General features: G+C 30.5%; 1 long non-coding RNA gene across 1 annotated transcript; it reads left to right on the top strand.

Moving 5' to 3' along the window:
- The first annotated feature begins 208 nt into the window (after positions 1-208).
- On the top strand, positions 209-2,514 carry LOC114297521 (uncharacterized). The gene is made up of 3 exons (XR_003641536.2): positions 209-283; positions 1,874-1,951; positions 2,356-2,514. It is a non-coding gene; the product is annotated as an uncharacterized LOC114297521 (long non-coding RNA).
- Positions 2,515-6,920: the final 4,406 nt, after the last annotated feature.

Raw genomic sequence — 6,920 nt, 5'->3', positions numbered from 1 at the left:
TCTATATACATATATACTGGTACTGCTCTCTCTCTCTATATATATCTATAGTGTTGATTCATTCAATATCTTATATATCCTGTTCATATCTTGATTCATTCAATTTATAATGTTGAAAACACAATAAGTAGGGGACATTAATTTTGTTAGTGTTTTTTTTTTTCCTTTTTTTTTTTTAATTTGAAGTGTTAAATTTACATTTAGGAAGGGTGTGACAGAGGTGGTGTGACAGAGGTGCAAAAATTTGTTAGGCTGAAAAGTTTAGGAAGGGTGCTTGTGAAAAGTAAGTGAAAGTTGCTTTCTTTCTCTTTCTTTCTATGTATGGTACATGCATGTGTGCTTTATTCTTTTCATTAATTTTCGCAATGGCTAGTCATTGACACGAAGATGTAATCAATATAGATTTTAGTTGTAGAAGAGTTTCATGTAATCTTCTTGTTTCAGTACCAAGGTTTAAACTATGGAGGTTCTACCCTGCCTTATGGATTAGAACTCTAGCTTGGTGAGGGAAGAAGAGGTATTGGTAGGATGGGGATAGTGTGGCTTGGGTTGGTTATGGTTAAGTCTTAGTGTATCATTTTGTTTAATACATTGAAAATTTTAACATGCCAATTTTATGATGATTGTTAAACTGCTCACTATGGGAATGCTCGGTTCAACATCAATTTCAGTATTACATTTAGTATTTTTTGGGGAGTATATGTAGGAACTATGCCTTTTTTGATAGGAATACTACAGCATAATGGCACTGTAACCATAATGCCCAATCGGTCTCTCTCTCTCTCTCTCTCTCTCTCTCACTCTCTCTCACACACACACACACACACACACACACACAACTCTATGATATTTGTCTGTAACTCTTGTTGGTGATGCTTTGTGACGATTATGCCTAATTTTGTGAGTTTGTTCTTCTTTTGAATTTGGGAAAATTACTACATGAATCGATTTGGATTTGAAATTTTATTTCTTTATTTCTCAAGTATATTCGTTATAGAATATGATTAGTCAACATTCAATTCGTGATTAATAGGTATAAACTTCACTAAAATTGTAAACAGTTTTGGGAGTTTGAGTGCTTTGGCTCTGAAATAGAGGTCCTTGGAGTGCTTTAACTTGAACTACCTGACATATTATTTCTTTCCTTTCCATTGCACCTGTGTTACATGGACCATTATCCCTTGGTGGACAGGTATATATATATATATATATATTGTGTTGCTCTTATATAATAACCTTGGTGGAGAGGGTGTTTGATGAAATGCCTCAAAGAAGAATTCATCTTAATTGCAAATCAACTTTACATAGTGTTAGTATGATTTGACATCAAACCTTCCAGACTAGAGTCAGTCCATTAGATCATGTCAAATATTTGGGAAACTAAACAAGCTTAGTTATAGATTAATTGAGAGAGAGAGAGAGCGAGAGAGAGCATGGCTTCAAACTTAGTCTTTTGTTTTAATTAATGTTTTTAGAGTCTGCTTTTAGGTTTCCATATATTCTTGGATTTTTTGCATTTATGATTGTCATTATGTTGCTATGCCTCCATGGTTATTTGCATTATTTTGAAATGTATTTACTTCGCTGAATTGTTATGCTCATGGGTCATGGCATTGGTATAGTTATTTTGAATTGCTTTGTATAATCTCTTTCATGGTTAGTCAATTATTGTTATTATTATTATTTGTAGTTCATTTGCATCTGTTCAGGTTTTCCTTAATTTCTTTTCCCCTGTCTTTCATTTGCATCTGTGATTAATGACCTTAATAAATAAAGGTTCCAATTTAATTGCATCTGTTATCAACAGTGTTTGGATGAGGACAACTGAATGTCTCAGTATATTAATGTTGCAACTTGTTTATTTTGTTTTTAGGAGTATGAATTAGATGGAATTGATTGGACAAAAGTAGATTTTGAAGACAACCAAGAGTGTTTGGATCTCTTTGAGAAGGTAGTTCTGTTTTTAACACAAACACACACACGCACACACACTCACATGTTCATTGTCGAGTTTTTCAGAGTTCCTTGTGCTGATCTATGTGAGCATTGGACTATATTTCATATACATATGATGCCATACCACATAGGTCGTCCTAGGTCTCTAACTATTTTTGTTAGCCTTTCATGCATAATTCAAACCATGTTCTTATTGTAATATTGTTTCTTATAAACTGAAGTTGTAAAGAAAATAAAAGATTAAATATATTGCTTCCTAAGCATAATTATACACCAAGTTCTCATCTTTTTGATCATACCATGTTATATGAAACCTAATTATAGGTTTTCATATTTAAATTCACTCCTTCATGTGTGGTAGATTATGTGTTAATGGCTTCACTGCTATGCCTTTTGCAGAAACCTATAGGGCTAATATCTTTGTTGGATGAAGATTCAAATTTCCCCAAGGCCACTGATTTGACCTTTGCTAATAAGCTTAAGCAACACTTGAGTGGTAATCCTTGCTTTAAAGGAGAAAGAGGTGGAGCTTTTGGTATTTGCCATTATGCTGGAGAGGTATGTTGTTAGATGGTGAAGCTGGCATTAACTAGAAATTCACAGCTCAAATTGGTGAATCTTTTGACTACACTGCGATGTGTACTGTTTCCAAAATAATAAAGACGAAATAACTAACAAATATAGGACAATTTAAGATGTTATGTTAAGACATTTTATGGGAAGAACTTGGTGTAAGATGTTATGGGAAGAAATTTTAACACTAGTCTCAAATTTGAAGTGCATAGATCCTTTTCTCTGGCACTATTCTCTTTCCCTGTCAAGTTCTAATAACTCATGATTTAACTTGTAATGGAAGTGAAAATCTATGGATCAGTAAAAATGTAAGTAACTGCAAACTTGAGAAGAATTAAATTTTGGATTTGACCTCAGGATCTCTCATTTTTTATCTTCTTTTTGCCTTTGCGGATCTCGTTCTAGCAAAAAAAATTTTTGTTGATATTACTTGGAAATTTTGATCCACTCGTTCTAAGAGCTTTCCAATCATCAATTTAATTATCTTTCTATTTAAGTTGTTTAATTATATATACTTATTTGCTAAATGCTTCCGCTGATTGGGAGGCTGATTATTATTTTGCAGTTGGTGTCTTCAGAAAGAAAGGTACCAAACTATATGAAGCAGGCTTGAAGGATGAGAAGCCTTTAGATCAATGGCTTCATTGTTAAATTAAGCAAGTGCTTTAGTAAATAAATTTAATTTTCCCATCATGTTTACACCTTCAAAATATTATGTATTTTTTCATTTGATGTATAATTTTTTGTACAGAGGACATCTTTTTTGTATGATTTTGTGTTTGTATGGAATTAATATTTTGGGATGGATTGTATTTGATTTGTATAGAATTTGATGTTAATTGATCAAATTTTTGTATTGTTGAAACGAAATAGAAATAGATATATGTATAATTATTGTTTAAATATAGGGTGCAAGTTGCACGAAATAAATACAGGTTGTGAAGAAATTAATTATAGTAAAAAAAAACACTAAATAAAGTTTTTGGCAATTAAATGTTTAGTAGCGAAAAAAAAAAGAAGTGAATTTGTTAGTGACTAACCAATTGGTAGCCAAAAAGGAAATCAATATTTTTAGTGACTAAATATTTGGTAGCCATAAAGAATCCAAAGATTTTTGGTGACTAAAAATTTAGTAGCTAAAAATAAATGAAGACTTTTGGCTACCAAATGGTTAGTAGCCAAAAGTTTAATAAAATGAAAAATAATATTTTTGGCGACTAAATTCTTTAGTCCCTAAATGTAGTAATGTTGTGACTAAAACTTATTCCCGACAAAAAGTTTTAGTCGCTGGAAATTTAATTTATTTTATTTGAATACTTTTGGCGACTAAATATTTAGTCGCCAAAATATACCTTTTCCCGACAACTCAGAGTTTGGTAGCCGAATGTTCACTTTTGGCGACTAATTTTTTAGTCGCCAAAAGATAACCTTTGCCGACTAACCAGAGTTTAGTAGCCAAAACATTCACTTTCAGCGACCAAAAATAGTTTAGTCGCCAATACTATCGCCGACAGGCTATAGGCGACGACTTTGGCGACAAAAAATATTAGTCGCTATTTGTTTCGGCGACCAAAAATGGGGCTTTTGGCGACCAATATTTTGGTCGCCAAAAGTGGCATTTCCTGTAGTGGGAGCAATTCATATTTTAAGCAAATCTTAGGAGGTGTATTTGTAATTTACCCTTAATTTACTTAATGATTTACTTATTAACAAAATTGATCATTTGTTATGCGGGTATGATATATGAATTGATAAAATTAGTCATTTGTATATATATATATATATGTATGTATATATTTTTTTGCTTCTTTTATTAGTTCAGTGACTTATCGTAGTAATTTTTTTTAGATGAAAAAATTATCTTAGTATTTGTTTTATATTTATCTATTGAGAAAAACTAAACACCATAGTTTTTTTTTTTTTTAATAAATTCAGAAGAAATGTTAAAAACTCGTAAATTCACCCAAAATGATATGATAATAGAATTAGAGTCGACATCATTAAGTATATAACAAATTAAAATATGATACATATCATACTACATAATTCTATCATATATCTATCAATTTATTCTATTCAATTTTATAAAATAATATTTTAATTTTTAAAAAATTATCAAAATATGAAATTTAAATATACTATAATAAAAACCGTGCCTTCAAACTAATATATATAATGTGGGGGGGGGGCCCGCACAGCAGCCACTGCTGTGCAGCCATTTGGGCCATTTTCGGAACTCATTTTGATAATTCGAATCGTTCACATTTTAGAATACATCAAGTAGAACATACCTATAAAAAATCAAGTTAATCGGATATCGTTTACCCATTCATCCACTCACATTTGTATCTACAAAAATAAATAACAATTGTAATTTAAAGTATTAAAATGAATACAAATGTGGGTAGATGAATAGGTAAACGATATCCGATTAACTTAATTTTTTACAGATATGTTCTACTTAATGTATTCTAAAATGTGAACGGTTCGGATTATCAAAATGGGCTCCGAAAAGGGTCCAAATGACTGCACAGCAGTGACTGCTGTGCACCCCGCACAGCAGCCACACCAATTCCACATAAACCATCTTGAAATAAGTAGTTACACATGGATTGTGGAGTTCAGCTTTCGATTTATAGTTTTATTTTGGAAAGATTACGCAGACCTTTTTGAGGTTTAAAAAAATATATAATAAGCATTATAAATTTGATATAATTATATTTTATTTTGTTAAAATTTTAATTCACATAATATTTGATTTTTTTTATTAATTATTCATCAGCTATATAAATAAAAAAATAATATTATTATCTTTTTTATATTAAAATTTTACTTTATTTATTTTTATATTTTTACACTATCTACAATAGTTTTGGTCCTTTTAGCCAAATAAAAGACTGATCGGTGTAATTATATCAAAATTATAAGATTTATAAAATTTTCGCCAAATCTTAGACGGGGTTAGTGTAATTTACACTTAGTGATATTACATATCAATAACGACATAGTGTCACCGTTATATTGAATTTTTTTCAAGTAAAAAGATATACGTATAAAAAAATACACAGAAAATTATTGTATAATTCAAATTTTAACTCATATTATAAAATTTACATATAAAATTAATCAAAGCCACATAATAATTTTCTTAAAACATTTCTATAAATGAGTTGTTTTTGAGGAATTTCATAAATGAGTTTTTGTGTAGTTAGTATTATTCTTTTCTCAAGTGTTAGGGAAAGTTTGTGAAGCATGAAGTAGTATGAAACAACATGGGCTTCCTCCACGTGGAGGACACAGATTCTCTTAGCTCATGACGCGTTTGCAACACCTATTTATGACACTACCTTAAAAACACCAGGTGGTGGTAGTACCATCCCTGCATTACTCTTCAAACGCCAGTCAACAAGTGTGTAATTAGTGGGAAAAATATGAAATATTTCCTCACACACACTAGTCATTTTCACTTTCCTTTTTCTGGTCCTTTTTCTCTTAAAAAATATTAGAGATGTTAAAAATTTTATTAAATTTTTTATTAAATATTTTTTATAAGTATTGAACTTATATAAGATTTATATGGTATGAGTCTCACATCCATGTGAAATATATAATAAAAAAATTGATAAAATTTTTAGAATACATTACTCTTTTCTCTTTTCCAAACACTCCCCAATTCGATGATGTAACCTACTCTCAATTACTTAACACTCGTTTGGCATAAGATTGCGGAGTTAAAATAGTTACAAAAAAATAAAATATATTAAAAAGTCAATAAGATAAATGTCACATCTAAATTATAATCATTTTATTTTTTCTCTTACAAAAGTAAAAAAATTAAAAAATTCATTCCAAATGAAACTTTTTAACCCCAAATTAAAATAATTAAAAAAGTAACTCACATCTCAAACAAACCCTTATTTTGACATGTCTTGTAATGTGAAATGAGTAATTTTACAAATCTTTTTTACATAATGATGCCATTCTTACCATATAATTAAAATGAATTCTATTTCAGTTTTTAAAATTTTACAATTATTTGATATATGAGTTAACATTTTTTTTTTTTTGGGGATACTATCTGTGTGGGTAATTTTCTGACCACACTGCCCACCTAGTAATCAGCTGGAGAGCATCGGCAGAATAGATGGCTTTAGCAAACCTGTAACAGAAAGAAAAAGGCTCCGGCGGTGGCTCTTCTACCCGGGGGCACTCCGACGATCAAGTCAGTATATCTCTCAAAGATAATCAAGTGCTAAACTCACAAGCTTGAGTATAAAACTGCATACCTTAAACTCACGGGGGTGCCTCTCTTTTATAATTTACTCAATCCAAGTCCTACTAGAAGCCTGACTTCTACGGACTCCAATTCAATACTGACTTTGGACTCTTCA

Source organism: Camellia sinensis, chromosome 9 (genome assembly GCF_055761805.1).
Source record: "Camellia sinensis isolate YWXY chromosome 9, ASM5576180v1, whole genome shotgun sequence".
Lineage (NCBI taxonomy): Eukaryota > Viridiplantae > Streptophyta > Magnoliopsida > Ericales > Theaceae > Camellia > Camellia sinensis.
Note: the sequence above shows the minus strand (reverse complement) of the source record. Positions and strands in the feature narration are given on the sequence as shown.